Source organism: Zalophus californianus, chromosome 7, assembly GCF_009762305.2.
Source record: "Zalophus californianus isolate mZalCal1 chromosome 7, mZalCal1.pri.v2, whole genome shotgun sequence".
Classification (NCBI taxonomy): domain Eukaryota; kingdom Metazoa; phylum Chordata; class Mammalia; order Carnivora; family Otariidae; genus Zalophus; species Zalophus californianus.
Window position 1 is genome coordinate 115824811 of NC_045601.1, and position 16857 is coordinate 115841667.

The following is a 16857-nucleotide window of genomic DNA, read 5'->3' on the forward strand; positions in this document are numbered from 1 at the left end:
GCCCCGGATCATCTTTCTCCTAAGGAGCCAGGCTCAACCTGGGTTTCGAAAGATAGCTGCCCCCCACCTCCACCCCTCCCTCAGCCTGATCCAGCCCCACCTGCTGCCTGGCAGACCCCTGAGTTCTTCCCTCCCATGAGAAGCTGACCCCACTGTGGCCCCTTCTCTGCCTGCAGAGCATCCACCTCCATGCTGTCCCACTGTCAGCCTGATCCAGTCTCATCTGCTATTGGGAGGGCCCCCAAGCCACAGTGGGCAGTCCTGTACCCTCCCACCTGCAGGTCTCAGACAGTCTCGGGGACACCCCTACACCACACACACACACAAACACACACCACGCCTGACCTCAGCCCTATCGCTGGACCTTAACCATATGCAGTCCCACAGGCGGGAGCAATCAACATATGAGGAGGGGGCCTCATGCCACCCAGGAGAAGCCAAACCCTTCTGTTACTGTCTCCCCATCCAAACCAGAAAACATTCATTGCCCGCCCCCCTTCCCAGCCCAGCACAACTATCCCACATTTTCCGAGTGCCAAGGCAAATACAATCAGGGCTCATTAGCTGCTGCTTTGCATCTCATTTGCATAATGTTCCCACGACTGTCAAAATGCCAGAATCCTCCCAAAACCGCTGCCCATGACAGGCAGGGCTGGCCAGCTCTGGAGAAATAAAATGGATAAAATTCCACTGAGGGTCTGCATAGGGGGCTAAACATGGAGGGACGGGGAAGGGCAGAAGGAGAAAACAGAGGCAACTTCCAGTTTCAGACCCAGAGAGGCACCCAGAGGAAGAGCAGTAGATACTTAACAAGCACCTGCAAAGTACAGGCGCCATGCACAATGCTTTATGCACTTTACCCACTTGCTTTTCACAATGAACCATCTTACAGATGTGGAAACTGAGGCTCAGAGCTGTTAAGGCCTCGCTACTCAACGCCTGCATCTCAGGACCAGCAGCTGGGGCATCATCTGGGAGCTGGGAGGAAATGCAGAATCTCAGGTCCCACCCCAGACCCTGAATCAGAGTTCACATTGCCACAAGAGCCCAGGAGACTAGAGCGGGAGAAGTACTCATTAAGGGACCTGCCCTCTGATACGCAGCCAGGAGAGGAAACTGGGGCCTGAACCAGTTAATCCCAAATTAACAAATCTTTCCTGAGCACCTACTATGTGCAGCACTGCGCTAGGGGAGGGACCCAGGAGACAACCAGACACATGATATCCATAACCTCGTGGATAGTACACGAACATTTTCCCAAAGCGGGAGACACCCAACAAATATATAATAGCAGTTCAAGTGGTGAGAGGAGCTATCAAGAAAAATAATGGGGGGCAAAGAGAGAGGATGAATGGGGGGACATGTCAGAATCTCTCTTAGATGAGGGGCGCCTGGGTGGCTCAGGCGGTTAAGCAGCTGCCTTCAGCTCAGGTCATGATTCTGGGGCCCTGGGGTTGAGCCCCACGTCTGGCTCCCTGCTCAGCAGAGAGTCTGCTTCTCCCTCTCCCTCTGCCTGCCACTCTGCCTACTTGTGCTCTCTCTCTCTATCTCTCTGTCAAATAAATACATAAAATCTTTAAAAAAAAAAAGAATCTCTCTTAGACGAGATAACATTTGAACAGAGATTTAAATAAAGGGGGAAAGGGAGGTATGTTGTGATTTGCAGGAACAGTGTTTTCCGGCGGAAGGTAGAGCAAGGGCAAAAGTCCTGAAGCAGGAGGAAGCCAGGAGCCAGGCACACTAAAAGACTCCCCAAAACTGAATGGATGTCTGGATGGATGGACAGGTGGGTAGACAAAGGGATGGCAGGTAGAGAGAGGTAGTAAATAAGGTAGAAATAAAGAAGAGGCAGGCAGGGGCTAGATCCTGCAGGGCCTCATGGGTCATAGGGAGGATTCTATTATCTTGTTCTAAGTATGAAGAGAAGCCATTGATATTTTTTTAAGATTTTACTTTTAAGTAATCTCTACACCCAATGTAGGGCTCAAACCCAGAACCCCAAGGCCAAGAGTCACACATTCCACCAAATGAGCCAGCGAGGTGCCCCGAAGCCTTCGCTATTTTTGAGGGGGGGGGGGGGAAGAGATCCAATTTATGTTTTCAAAAGATTGCCATGGCTTTTACGTGGAAAAGTGGGTAGAAGGAAGCAAGGGCTGAAGAAGCAAACCAGTTAAGAGGCTTTTGAAATATTTATTCCCAACAGAAAGGAGTGCTGTGGCCACTAAAACACACATCCAAGAACATTTGTTCATAATAGCAAATTCTCTTCAAAGCTGCTTTGTTCATAATAGCTCCAAATTGGAAGCAACCCAGATGCCATCTACAAAAGGACTTGATCGGCAAAGTGTGTGGTTTACTGCGTACAGTCGAGATAGGTAGTTTGCTTTTTCATGGCTATATAGGATTCCACCAGGCAAATTCCACAGTGTGGTTTGTTCATATCATCAAACCTTTTTTTTAATGTTAAAGATTTAATTTATTTATTTGAGAGAGAGAGAGAATGAGCAGGAGGGAGGGGCAGAGGGAGAAGGAGAAGCAGATTCCCTGATGGAGGGAGTCTGATGTGGGGCTCAATCCCAGGACCCCCAGATCATGACCTGAGCCGAAGGCAGACACTTAACCGACTGAGCCACCCAGGAGACCCCACACCATCAAATCTTACACAGCAATGAAAAACATCTGACTACACACAACTACATGGATAATTTCAAGACATCATGTGAGTAAGAGAAGCCAAGCTTAAAGGAACATATGTAGTGGACTCTATATGAAGTTCAAGAATAGGTAAATACTGACTTCTGGTTCCTGCGTAAGATGGAGGAGATACACTTCTCCCTATTCCTCCTGAGAAGTAGAGCTAATGCCCTGGGCATTATATATTAAAACAAACTTACAAAAACTCTAAAAAGGGAGAGAAGAAGGCAGACTGACTAGGGATCTCAGGACCCCAGGAACAACACAGCAGTGAGTTCTCTGGGTTTTCTTTTTGCCCCACATATCTCAGATTTGGAGCTGGGAAGTTGGCAACCCAAAAATACCAATGAGTGTGGACAAAAACAGCCTCAGGAAAGCCTCTTCTCCCTAGCTGCAGGACTAGGAAAGGCACAGTCTAGCCAGACAAAAATCTTTAAAACAATAAATGTCCTAGAGCCAAACACCATGGAAAAAACTACAGCCCCATCCTCTCTGCAGGACCAGACACCAAGTGGGGAGCTGTCTGGGTGTAACCAGTGACCCCTTCCCCTACCACCAATTGGTTATAGAGAAGAACAGGTGGGGAGTTGGGGCTTCCATCCATACCCAACGGTATGAAGGTGACCCTCCCCCTCCATGCTGGGTGGGGATCTAGGAGGCCTAGTAGCCCTTCCACCATCCCCGGCAGTAACAGATCAGTGGAGGTCTGGTGGGAAGCCAGAACTCCCACCCCTGCCCAGCAGTAAGGAGGAGGCAGCCTTCTTTCCTACCAGGCTGTCAACTGAGGTGAAGTGTAGAACTGGACTTCCACCCCGACCCGGCATCAACAGGCACAGCCTTAGACCTGCTAAGACAGAAGATCTGAATAAGAGCCAGTGTCTCATAACAATACCCCAAAGTCCAGGATACAAGAGAAAAATCATCTGTCATACCAAGAGCCAGAAAAATCTCAATCTGAATGAGAAAAGGCAACCAACATATGCCAACAGCAAGATGACACAAATATTGGAGCTATCTGACAAGGAAGTTAAAGCTGCAGTCTTAAAAATGCTTCAACAAGCAATTATGAACACCCTGGAAACAAATGACAAAATAGAAAGCCTTAGCAAAGAAACAGAAGATGCGAAGGAATATCAAACTGGAATTTTGGAACTCTAAGGTCCTCGGAGGGGCTCAACAGTGGGGTGGAGACAAGAGAGGAAAGAATCCGTGAACTTGAAGATAAAACAATAGAACTGACCCAATCTGCACAACAGATAAAGAACAGAGCCTCAGGGCGCTATGGGCCCATAACAGAAGAGCCAACATTCCTGCTGGGGGGGGGGGGTGGTGGGGAGAGAAAGAGTGTGGGGCTGAAAGAGTCCTCAAAGTAGTGTCTGAAAAAACCCCTTGTCTCCCCGAATCTCTAGCGTCTGTACTTACCCCACGAGGAAAAGGAAAATGGGAGAAGCTACGGAATTTGTCTGAAGTCACACAGCTCACGGTGATTTGAATCAGGTCCTTTCCCCTTCCAGGGGTTGTCAGGCTTTAGGAAGCTCCAGAACCATCTGGAGGTTTGGATAAAATGGAGGTTCTGGCCACAGCCACAGAGATGCTGATCCAGCAGGGGTTTCGGTTGTCTGTCACCGCATGACAAAGCTCCCCAGAATTTAGTGACCTAAAACACCGATTTATTGTGTTTTGCAATGCTGTGGCTTGGCTGGGTTCACCTGGGTTCACCCTTGGCTGGGTGCCTTGTCTCTTCTACAGCGGCCTCAGCTGGGGCTGCAGTGTCCGAGACAGCTTCTTCATCCGAGTGAGTGGCCCTCAGCTGACCCTGCCCCTCCACCCCACCCATCCTTCCCCCCAGGCTCTGGTCTCTCCAGCAGGGGACCTTAGACCTACTTACAAGGTAGCTCAGGGCTCCAAGAGTAGACATTCAGAAGGACAAGTTCCAGTGTGCATCTTGTCTTTCAATTGTCTTATTTATTAAGCCTCTGCCTCTCTCATGCTGGCCAATGTCACATTGCCCAAAGCAGGTCACAGAGCAAGCCCGGGGTCGGGGGGGGGGGGGTGCGGGGCGCGGGGCCCAACACCAGGATGCATCTAGCAGGAGGTGGGGATCACAGGTGACAGCGGGGAGCACCGATGTACCGGACCATCACAGTAGGTCAGTGGTGGGGCCCACGGATTTGCATGTTCTATGACCTTCTTTCCAGGTAGCTCCCCACTGTGATGGGGATATAGGCGTTCCAGTGACCGCTGCAAGAACTCGGCCTATCCTATTCCTACACCTATTCTATGACACCAACATCAAAGAGGCTTTTAAGTCTCCCCACCTGTTCTGGTCACCGATCAAAGGGAATGTCACAGATACAATCACTCTCTGGGGGCGGGGGGTGGACAGCCCAGGGCAGCCACACACCCATTGGGTCACAAGAACACTGTTCAGATACTAGCTTCTCCAACAAGGGTGGGACTCAATCCAGCCAGGTGGCCTTGCACAGGTCAATCCCTCCCTGGGTGTCAGTCTGCTCCCCTCAAAGTGAGGGGGTTGGCCCAGATGAACAATCTCTAACCTCTGCACCATTGAGGGACCCTTTACATATTTCTTCACCCAAGGAGCTCCATGTTTTGTTTTGTTTTGTTTTTAAATAGCTTCTCTACTCTACTACTCTTTTTTTTTAAGATTTTATTTATTTATTTGACAGAGAGAGACACAGCAACAGAGGGGACACAAGCAGGGGAGTGGGAGAGGGAGAAGCAGGCTTCCCGCTGAGCAGGGAGCCCGATGCGGGGCTCGATCCCAGGACCCTGGGATCACGACCTGAGCTGAAGGCAGACGCTTAACGACTGAGCCACCCAGGCGCCCCAAAGGAGCTCCATGTTTGGAAAGATTTTTATCTACCAAACAAACCGTGTGAGCTAAGACATTTTTAAAAATCTAGTCAACAAATTACTTTTGACTCAATTAATTACCACGTAGAGTTTCTGATCAGCACATTACCAACATTTCTACGCTGAACTGATAAAACTCCCACTCAGAGCAAAGCGCTCTGAGGTCCTGGATGGACTGAACTGCCTCAGTGTGGGAAATGCTCAGTTTGGGGGCAGTTCTGACAATATCCGAGCTCCTCTCTGGAATCTTGGAGGCCTCTAACTGAAATGGACCAGCCAGCACCCCGCCCTGCACCCTGGGGAAAACACAGGGTGTCTAAGGATGCACTGTCCATTGTGGTAGTCACTAGTGCCATTTGACTATTTAAATTTAAGTTCAATAGAATTAAATAAAATTGAAAATTTGGGGTGCCTGGGTGGCTCAGTCGGTTAAGCATCTGCCTTCAGCTCAGGTCATGATCCCAGGGTCCTGGGATCGATCCCCGAGTAGGGCCCCCTGCTCAGTGGGGAATCTGCTTCTCCCTCTGCCTCTGCCCCTCCCCTGCTCATGCTTGCTCTCTCTCTCTCTCTCTCTCTCTCTCTCTCTCTCTCACTCTTTCTCTCTCTCCCTCCCTCAAATAAATAAAATCTTAAAAAAAAATTCTTTAAGTTGAAAATTCAATTCCTTAAAAAAAAAACAAAACAGAACCTCAGTTGCACGAGTCACATTCCATGTGCTCAATAGTCATTAGTGGCTACCGTAGTAGGGTAGATACAGAACATTCTCATCACTGCAGAAAATCCAAACACACAGTGTTGTAAGGTATCACCAAAAATACAAAAGCAGGGGTGCCTGGGTGGCTCAGTCATTGAGGCATCTGACTCTTGATTTTGGCTCAGGTCACGATTGCAGGGTCGTGAGGTCGAGCCCCATGTCAGGCTCCATGCTCAGCGTGGAGTCAGCTTGAGATCCTCTCTCCCTCTGCCCCTGCCCCCGATCTCTCTCTCTCTCTCTAAAAAAAATAAATAAATAAAACCTTAAGAAAAGATACAAATGCAGGCATGCCCAACACTATCCATTTGATGGGGCCCAAAAGGAGAGCTCCTACACATCAAATTCTAGCTGCTCATATGATACAATGGAAATGCATTTCTTGGGCAAAAAAAAAAAAAAAAGAAGAAGAAAACTGGCTCCAAAACAGTGCAAAAATCACACTTAGGGATGCAGCCAACCACATTTCTTTTTAAGATTTTATTTTTAAGTAAGCTCTATACCCAACGTGGGGCTTGAGCTTACAACCTCAAGATCAAGAGCCATGTGCTCTACCAACTGAGCCAGCCAGGACCCCTGGAATGCAGCCAACCTTTAGAATCATGTACCATGTTTAAAAAAAGATGATTGGGGTGCCTGGGTGGCTCAGTCGGTTAAGCGTCTGCCTTTGGCTCAGGTCATGATTCCAGGGTCCTGGGATCGAACCCTGTGTCGGGCTCCCTGCTCAGTGGGGAGTCTGCTTCTCCCTTTCCCTTTGCATCCTGCCTGCCCCCCCCCGCTCATGTTGTCTCTCCCTCTCACTCTCTCAAATAAATAAATAAAATCTTAAAAGAAAGAAAGATGATTAAGATCTCGATAAAACTGCATGACCAATAATATCTGGGGTAGGCCACCAACTATGGCCCCTACCCATAACCTGCCCCTTCGGATTCCACCTTCTTGCTCATCCTGTCAGATAGGAACTTCTTTGACCCTGCAAGCCCCATGGGGTTGTCTATTTCTAAAGGGCTGCTCTGCAAGGGGACAGTGTGGGAAAGATGGCGGGCTGTCTGATTTACCGTGAAAGCAATTTTTAGGAGCAGCCACTGTTGGTTGTCTAACCAACAGCTGGTCCTCCTTTGTACTTGCTGACCGGAGTCCCAACTGCATTACGAGAGACTCATAAGAAAGGCTGAGAGGCCGAAGGCAGGTTTTCCCAACTTCAGCACTACTGACATTTGGGGCTGGTAATTCTTTGCTGTGGGGCTGACCTGTGCTTTGTAGGAGGTTTGGCAGCAACCCAGGCTTCAACCCAGGCTTCTACCCAGTAGATGCCAACAGCAGCCTCCCTCCGAGTTAAAATAACCAAAAACTCTGCAGACATTGCCAAGTGTCTCCTGGAAAGGGCAAAATGAACCCAGGTTGAGAACCACTGGCCTAAGGCATAAACTCTAAGCCAGTGGTTCTCAAACTTGAATATACATCAGGATCACCTGGTGGACTTGATAAAACACAGATTGCTGGGCCTCACTCCCAAAGTTTCTGATTCAATAGGTCTGTGGTGGGTTCAAGAATTTGCATTTCTATTGAGCATCCAGGTGATGCTTACGGTCCTGGTTCAGGGACCCACTTTGAGAACCACTGGTCTAAGTCATTTGTGGCATTCCTGTTCCCCTGGCCAATCAGACTGGAGAGAAAGAGCTTCCAGGAAAGGTTTCCTTGTTGATGATAAGAGGCACTTGGGAAGAAACAGTCCCTTCTTCTTGAACACTGTGGAGTTTGCATGAGATGTCTGGAGTTGTGGCAGCCATTTTGGGCTCCCAGAAGGCTCTAGCTTGAGGGCTAAACCTACCCACTGAAGATGGAAAGCTTGTTTCTGGCGGTGGTTGAGTCACAGAACTAATGCTGGAGCTGTCTTCAGGAGATCTTGGTGAGCAAGATAGCAAGTTTTCCTTTTAGTTTAAGCAACTAGTTCCCCAACTTTACTGTCCATTAGAATACATGGGAAACTTTAAAACTCACCCCACATCAATTAAGTCAGAACCTCTGAGTGTACAATCCAAGAATTGGTATTTTTTAAGTTTCCCCAGGTGTTTCAATGGCCAGCCAAGTTTGAGAACCCTTGCTACTCCAAGTGTGGTTGAAGGACCATCAACGTTAGCATTATCTGAGAGCTTGTCAGAAACGGAGAATCTTAGGCCCCACCCCACACTCTGGGACCTACTCTCAGAGCCTGTATTTTCTTTTTTTTTTCTTTTCAGAGCCTGTATTTTCACAGGTAATATATGATCTGTATACACAATAAAATTTGAGAAACAATGGCTTAAGCTAACCCATCTGAATACAGGATTCATACATTTAAATCACATTGAAATAATTCTTTCAAGAGAGGTCCCAACAGTCTTCCCAACACTGGAGAACACTATGGCCATGCCTCATATAGTTGACCATGCCCATACCTACAACACAGGAATTCCACTTAATGGCATACACTCTTGAGAAAAACTTAACATATGCTCAAGAAAACAAACATTAAAATGTCCTTTGCAATTTTGTTACATCAGGAAAGGAAGAAAACCTAAATGTCCATAGTTGGGGAAATTAATAAATAAATTACAGTATACTCATATTATCATGACATTAGTTAACATTTTTTATTTTTTTAAGATTTTATTTACTTATTTGACAAAGAGAGAGAGAGAGAGAGCACAAGCAGGGGGAGCGGCAGGCAGAAGGAGAGGGAGAAGTAGGCTCCCTGCTGAGCAGGGAGCCCGATGTGGGGCTCAATCCCAGGACTCTGGGATCATGACCTGAGCTGAAGGCAGACACTTAACCAACTGAGCCACCCAGGTTCCTCTAGTTAACATTTTTAAAATTAATTTATTTATTTGAGAGAGAGCAAGAGAGCGAGTATGCATGCTTGCGTGCAAGATGGGGGAGAGACAGAGGGAGAGGGGGAGAGAGAATCCTCAAGCAGACTTCCTGCTGAGCGTGGGGCCCGATGTAGGGCTCCACCCGGGACCTGATTCCACCACCCTGAGATCATGACCTGAGCTGAAACCAAGAGTTGGACACTTAACTGACTGAACCACCCAGGCATCCTAACATTAACATTTACTGAGCAGATACTGCCTTTTATAAAGTCATTTTACATGAATTACCTTGCTTAACCTCATAGTGTCCCTATTAGGCAGGCATTATTAGAATTCCCATTTTACAGAGGGGGAAACTGAGGCACACAGCACTAACTTGCCCAAATTATTGCACAAGACCCACGGAGCAAGCTGGGATTTGAAACCAAATAGTCTGGCCCTAGAACTGACCTTCTAATAATTATAGCAGCCTGCCTGGTGGGGAAAAATATCTTCCCTGACCCCCTGACCTTTCTACATAGACGTGCCCATTCTTTCCACATACACGTTCATGTCTATCACAGCACTTGTAATATTTAACTGCAACTATCACTTTCATGCAATCTGCTGGCCCCTCTTAAAGTTCTTTTCAACCCAGATGCACACAAGAATTACCTGGAACACTTCTTTTTAATTGTGGTAAAATACACATAACATAAAATTTACCATTTTAACCATTTTTAAGTATACAATTAAGTATATTCCCACTGTTAATGCGACCATCGCTAAAACCCATCTCTACAACGTTTTCATCATCCTAAACTGAAACTCTGTCCCCATGAATAAACTCCCCATTCCCCCTCTTCGACCAGTCCCTGGTAATTACCATTCCACCTCCTCCTGTACCTACGAATTTGCCTAATATACGGACCACCTCCTATTAAGTGTAATCACACAGTGTATCTTTTGTGGCTGGCTTCTTTCACCTAGCTTAATGTTTTCACGGTTCATCCATGTTGTAGCTTGGGTCAGTACTTTATTCCTTTTTTAAGGCCAAATCATATTCCATTGGAGGCATCTGCCCCATTTTCTTTATCCATTCATCTGCCAAGGGACACTGGGTTGTTTTCACCTTTTGGCTATTGTGAATAATGCTGCTATGAACATTGTGTTTCAGTATCTGTTTTTCAGTTCCTGCTTTCACTGCTTTTGGGTGGATACCTAGAAGTGGAATTTTGGGTCATACTCTGTGTTTAACTTTTTGAAGAACTGCTCAACTGGTTTTCCACAGCAGCTGTACCATTTACATTCCCATCAGCAATGCAGAAAGGGTTCCAATTTCTCCACATCCTCAGCGACAGTTGTTACTTTTTTTTTAATAATAGCCATCCTAACGGCTGTGAAGTGATTCCTCATCGTAGTTTTGATTTGCATTTCCCTAATGATTAATGCGGTTGAACACATTTCAAGTGCTTATTTGCCACCTGCATCTCTTCTTTAAAGAAATATCTATTCAAATCTTTCGCTTATTTTTAAACCAGGTTCTTGGTTCTTTGTGTTGAGTTGTAGGATCTTTATGTATTCTGAATATTAATCCCTTATTTGTGTTGAGTTGTAGTTCTTTATGTATTCTGAATATTAATCCCTTATCAGATATACTATTTGCAAATATTTTCTCCCATTCTGTATGTCATCTTTCATGCACATGTTTCATGTCTGAACTTTTCAAACACACAGTTCTCCAGCACCTTCCATGCTATGCCAGGTGCATCTAAGGAGATAAATAAGATCTGGCCACAGAGTCAGCACCAGGGAAACATGGATAGACTCAGGAGAGACCAGAGTCAGATGGTAATAGGGTGCTGGACAGTGTAAGGCAGGCTGTCTACACCACGGAATCAGAGAGGTCTGGCTGCAGGGGAGGGCTGCCTGAAGGCAGGGCTGGGGTACAGCCTTGAAGGGCCAGAAGGAAGGGGAGTTCAGAGGAGGAGGAGCCCCAGCAGAGGCATGTAGATGCGTACACCTGGAGCAAAGGTGGAGAAGCTTCCCAAGGAGGACAGAAGAGGAAATATTTGTACCAGCAGCTGACATCTGCTGGGAGCCTCTCTGCCCATGCTTTTCCACTGTTACGTTTCCTCATCTTTAAACCGGGGACAGCAGCAGTCCCTGGCGCACAGGGCAGCTGGGTGGATTATGTGACCCGGGACAGGAAAAGCCCCTGGAACCCTGCCTGACGTGGAAGAAGGGATCAGTAGTGCCAACCAGGGATTTCTTCATTATTATCTCCTTTAATTTCAACAGCAACCCTAAGAGATGGATACCATTATCTATTTTTTCCAAGAGGAAACTGGGGATCAGAGAGGTAAAGTCAGTGCCCCAATATCACCCAGCAGGAATGAGCCAGGATTGAAACTCCATTCTGTCCGACTCCAAAGTTGTGCACAAATCTTCTACAAAACTTGGGAACAGATGCTGGATTCCTGGAACCCAGAGCTGGAGGGGGCCTCCCAAAGCCACTGCGTCTCCCTCGTTTTGTAGAGAAAGACAACCAGAGAAGGTTGGTGACGGCGCAGAGCCCCACAGCATGGCAGGCTGCAGGGGAACTGGGGCTGAGGCTTCCAGTTGGACTGATGGGCAGGACAGATCACCACGTTGGCCTCAGCCTCCCCATGAGGCAGGAAGCACCGAGTGCCCCAAACTGCAGCCCAGCTCAACTAAGAGCGCAGTAGGGGGCCCCGGCGTTACCCTGGAGGAGGAGGCAGGGCAGCTTCTGCACTGAGGGCTCAGCCACCTGCCACCCACCTCAGGCAGGCCGAGGTCTCCCGGAGGGGCTCCCAGTCCCACCCCCCAGCTTGGGCCTGCATCACAGAGACCCCCTGACGGGCCCCCACCGCAGCCTCTTACCCACCACAGGGAGGAAGTCAGGCGATTACAGATGACCTTTGCAAGGGAGCAGAATGTAAAGTGGAATCCATTTGCCTCTGCAATCTTCATAATTACCACAGCAATTATTCCCAGCAAGCCATTGTGACCAGGCTTCAGTGCAGGTGCTGAGCCCCCAGTGTGCTGTGGTTGCTGCCTGCCCCCACACACAGGCTGCCTTCTGTCCCATGGCATAATCAGCTGCAAGTGCACAACCTCTCCACCCTCCAGCCACAACCACAGGGTGGGCTGCTGGTGGCTGGCTTCAGCCCCATTGCAGAGATGAGCAAACAGAGGCCCCTCCTCACTGAGGACGAGTGGCCTGTAAGCAGCTGAGATCGGGCGGGAGCTGGCCCCTTCACACCTCATCTGGGTCCCCTGTATTCCCACTCAACAGTTTCCTGGGTGAGGCGGAAAGACCCTCTGAGTCATTTTCCTCCAGAAACAGAGGGGAAATGGACACACGAGTAGCACCCGTGGTATAATTTAGGGAAGCAGTTTCTAAACCTGGATGTGTGACAAAATCGCTTTCAAAGAAAATACACATTCCTAGTCCCCGCTCTGGAGAGTCTTGAGTCTGCTGATCTGGGGTAAAACCCAAGTGTCTCTGTCTTGTTTTGTTATATTTTTTAAAAGTTCCCTCGTATGATTTCAATAATAAGCCCAAGCTTGGGAAACGTTAGGAGGCACAGGAAGGAATTCATGAATATTTTCTGTTCTTTCCCTCACTGCCGACTTTTCTAACAACCCAAAGCACCTTCTTTTTCACATCTAAATAACCCCTGGGAGAGGTAAGGGAAGAGATGTGAGTCACTCACACTTTAGTATAAAGAAGTTTACTCAGCCAGCTTTCTGCCTAATGTCTAGCTGACAATCTACCCATTTAGGAGAAGAGGAGGATAGGAATTAGAAGCGTTGAGCCTGGGTCGAGCCCAGTCCGACTCTTGGTTTCTGCTCAGGTCACGATCTCATGGGTTATGGGATCGAGCCCCACGTCAGACTCTGCACTCAGTGGGGAGTCTGCTTGGGATTCTCTCCCTCTCCCTTTGCCCCTCCCCCTGTTGGTGCTCTCTGTTTCTCTCACAAATAAATAAATAAATCTTAAAAAAAGAAAAAAAAGAGAGTGTTGAGGGAAGAGAAGAGAACAAGAAGAGGGAGGGAATAGAGATGCTCCTGAGAGACATATTAGGAGTTAAGGGGCTTTGAACTGAGCCAAATGACTTGACTGGCATGTCTCCAATGGGAAAAGAGAGAGGCTTGAACTTGTAGTAACTGACACTCATGCCAGAGTCCAGACGGTAAGCAGTGCCTGCCTGAGCTCCATGGGCGGAGGCCAAGCACAGCCCACAACCGGGAATGGTCTAACTCCTCGCAACTCAAAGTGTGGTCCATGGACCAGCCGCACAGGCATCACCCAGATGTTTGCAAAAAATGCAGAACCTGGGCCCACCACATCCTCTGACTCCGAATCTTTTAACAAAATCCCCAAGAGACTTTTGAGCACATAAGAAGCTCTAGTCCAATTAGCAGTTAGCCCCAGAGAACCTCGGGCATTACCTGCTTCTAAGAGAACATGAACGGGCAACAGGCAGGGGTACCACATAAAACAAGTGGGGGGGGCGACTGGGGAGAGGAGTTAAACCCCACCACTGAGCTGGCCCTGAACTGCCTTCTAAAGGAAGGGAGGGGGGCATAGGCCAATAAGATGAGAAGTAAAGTTGGGGCCCTTGACTTGGGAGTCCGTCACTGGGTGCACAGCTCACTTTGTCACTAACGTGAGGGTGTCATGGGGCCCAGAGGAGCTATGATGAGAAAGCATTTTGGAAACTCTGAGCCTCTAGACAGAGTGAGTCACTGCCGCTGTTTCCTGGTGTCCTCAGGAGACCCCACGTACGCCTGGCCTCGCAGGCAGCCAAACTTACCTGTTTCCTTCCCATGACCCTTCAGAGCTGGAATCTCAGGCTGAAAGGAGGCAGACAAACCAAGTCCCGCGACGGTGTTATTTTCTGATAATGTTTTAATGCATCTGCCAGGATCTGAAAAGGCCCTTGGAAATGGGTACCAGGTACAGTCAGGTGGGGGTGCTCCCGGCTCCCCAAATCTCACAGCCACCCACCTGCCAGAGCGGGGACACCCTGTCTGTATATAAGAACCAGAGCTGTCTGGACCACCACAATGGTGAAAAAGACAGAAGATCTCAAGTGTTGGCAAGGACGAAGAGCAAGCAGAACTCTCAAACACCACTGGTGGGGGGTGGAAGATGCCACTTTGGAAAAGCATTTGTCAATGTCTACCAAAGTTTACCGCATGCACACCTTAGACCCACACTTCCACTCTTGGCTATATGCCCCAGGGTCACGAGCGCAGGTAGCCACCGGAGCCAGTGCATGAATGCTCACGGCAGTGGTATGGTATTAGGCCCAAACCACCCAGATGTCCACCGATAGTGGAAAGACTCAACTGTGTGCAGTCACATGTGCTACGCTCCCCAGAGCCCTGCTTCAGGCCAAAGGTGCCCCTACTCCAGCTGTGGGGGGTGCTTACCGCTGACAACCCTCAGTCCCTCCCCAAGAACTGCCCTCCACCTGACAGACCTCTCCAGGTGGGCAGCTCACCTCCAGTAACTGGCTGCCACCAGGCCCGGATCCCTCACCTTAATGCAGGACCCCTGTGAAGCTGCTAACACTTTCCGGGGCTGCAGGAGGAAGGGGGAGCACACGGCAGGGGCGATGCCTCTGGAGCTGGGAGAGGCTTGGGGGAGTAGTAATTCCTTATAAAGCCCAGGGGATGGGCTGGCTGTAGCTGGGGGCTCTGTGGCCTGGAGAAAGACAATGAGAGGCTGAGAGTGATGAATCACTAATTCAAGGCCAAGGGTCAAAGCCAAGGGCCTCCTTAGCTGCATAAAAATTCTCCCCTGCAGCTGAGGGGGAGGGAATAGCTAAGGAAGAGACACAGGGCTTCATGATAAGGGGCCGGAATGTCAGAGATGGTTGAATTCTCAGCCCTTGCTGAGTCTGTGGCACCAAGGTCAGGCCTTGCTCTGGAAAGAGTGGGACTTGGAAGTGACTCCTCAGAGCCTAGCATGCCTTCACATTGAAGACAGCGCTGAGGATCCTCCCTCAGATCTGCCCCCCGCCCCACCTCGCCCTGGCCACCAGCCCAGTATCTAGGGTAAGGCACACGTCGGCCCGGCTGCTGAAGCCAGGAGAGCAGGCAGATGCCAGCTGAGGGCTGGATCAAGGGGTGGGGCGGGTCACGAAGCTGGATCAGGGAGAGGTAATCCCACATGTAAGAGTTACAGGGAGAAAGCCCTGACCACCACGGGCGAGGCAGAAACGCCCGGGCTGCTGTGTCAGCGGAAAAGGGAGTCAAAGCCTCAGACACATTCGGTGGATGTGCCAGTCAGGCCAGAAAACCCACCAGGAGTCTGCCTCCTGGGGCGCCTGAGTGGCTCAAATGGTTAGGCGTCTGCCTTCAGCTCAGGTCATGATCCCGGGGTCCTGGGATCAAGTCCCACGTTGGGCTCCTGGCTCAGCGGGGAACCTGCTTCTCCCTCTCCTTCTGCTCCTCCCCCTGCTCATGCTCTCTCTCTCTCTCTCTCTCTCTCTCTGTGTCTCAAATGAATAAATAAAAAAATCTGAAAAAAGGAGTCTAGGGTGCCTGGGTGGCTCACTTGGTTAAGAGACTGCCTTCGGCTCAGGTCATGATCCTGGAGTCCCGGAATCGAGTCCCGCATCGGGCTCCCTGCTCAGCAGGGAGTCTGCTTCTCCCTCTGACCTTCCCCCCTCTCATGTGGTCTCTCTCTCTCATTCTCTCTCAAATAAATAAATAAAATCTTTAAAAAAAAAAAAAGGAGTCTACCTCCTGCAGGACTGATGGGCCCTCCCTTTGCCAAAGCCATAAGGAACGTGGTGGCGTGACGGGGGTGGGGGGGGGGCGTGGATCTCAGCAGCCTGACAAGCTTAGGGGTGAGTATCCTTCAAAGACCCAAGAGTAGGAGCTGTTGTTACAGAACGGGGTGCCCTTACGGCAATGAGATGATAGGATTCCCCCAATAAGAGGCCAGGTCACAGCGATTCCTCGTCAGAAGCAAGGTGGGTACAATGATCACAACTACGGGCAAGGTCAGAGCCACGGCTGGGACAGCCTGAGCTGCAGAGCTATGAGAATGATTAACAGAATGTGGGGCGCCTGGGTGGCTCAGTCATTAAGCATCTGCCTTCAGCTCAGGTCATGATCCCAGGGTCCTGGGATCGAGCCCCACATCGGGCTCCCTGCTCGGCGGGAAGCCTGCTTCTCCCTCTCCCACTCCCCCTGCTTGTGTTCCCTCTCTCTCTGAGTCTCTCTCTGTCAAATAAATAAATAAATAATCTTAAAAAAAAAAAAAAAAAAACAGAAGGTGGTGGCCTCGGGGGCAAGCCGGATAGGCAGCCAACAAAGACATTCCCCCTCTACAGAATCAAAAGAAACCAAGGCCTGAGGATCAATAAAAGTCATGATCCTTTGCCGATTTCCAGACCTGAGCAAGGTTTCAGATCTAAGTGACTGAAGTAGAGACCAGGTCCCCCCAAGGAAGGGCCCCGTGACCCCAGAACAAATATATGTGATAATGATTTGAACAACGCCTCCCTAGAGGGACTTACACAGCCATTTCTCAGGGTAAGCATCACTGGAGAAGGAGGAATACCCAGCATTTCAAGGCCTATTAGACACAGGGTCCAAATGGATATCAGTCCAGGGCCCCAAAGTCATCATGGCCCCCTGTTTGGTGGGAGCATAATG

General features: G+C 49.2%; 1 protein-coding gene across 2 annotated transcripts in view; it reads right to left on the reverse strand.

The window, feature by feature from the left end:
- Positions 1-16857, reverse strand: part of PACSIN1 (protein kinase C and casein kinase substrate in neurons 1) — a 57746-nt gene that overhangs the window by 21975 nt on the left and 18914 nt on the right. The window contains exon 2 of one of the 2 annotated variants that reach the window (XM_027603176.2): positions 13998-14122. The exons of the other annotated variant lie outside the window; for it this stretch is intronic. The gene's annotated coding sequence lies outside the window, so the exon portion shown is untranslated. The remainder of the gene's footprint in view (positions 1-13997; positions 14123-16857) is intronic. 2 annotated transcript variants of the gene reach the window in all.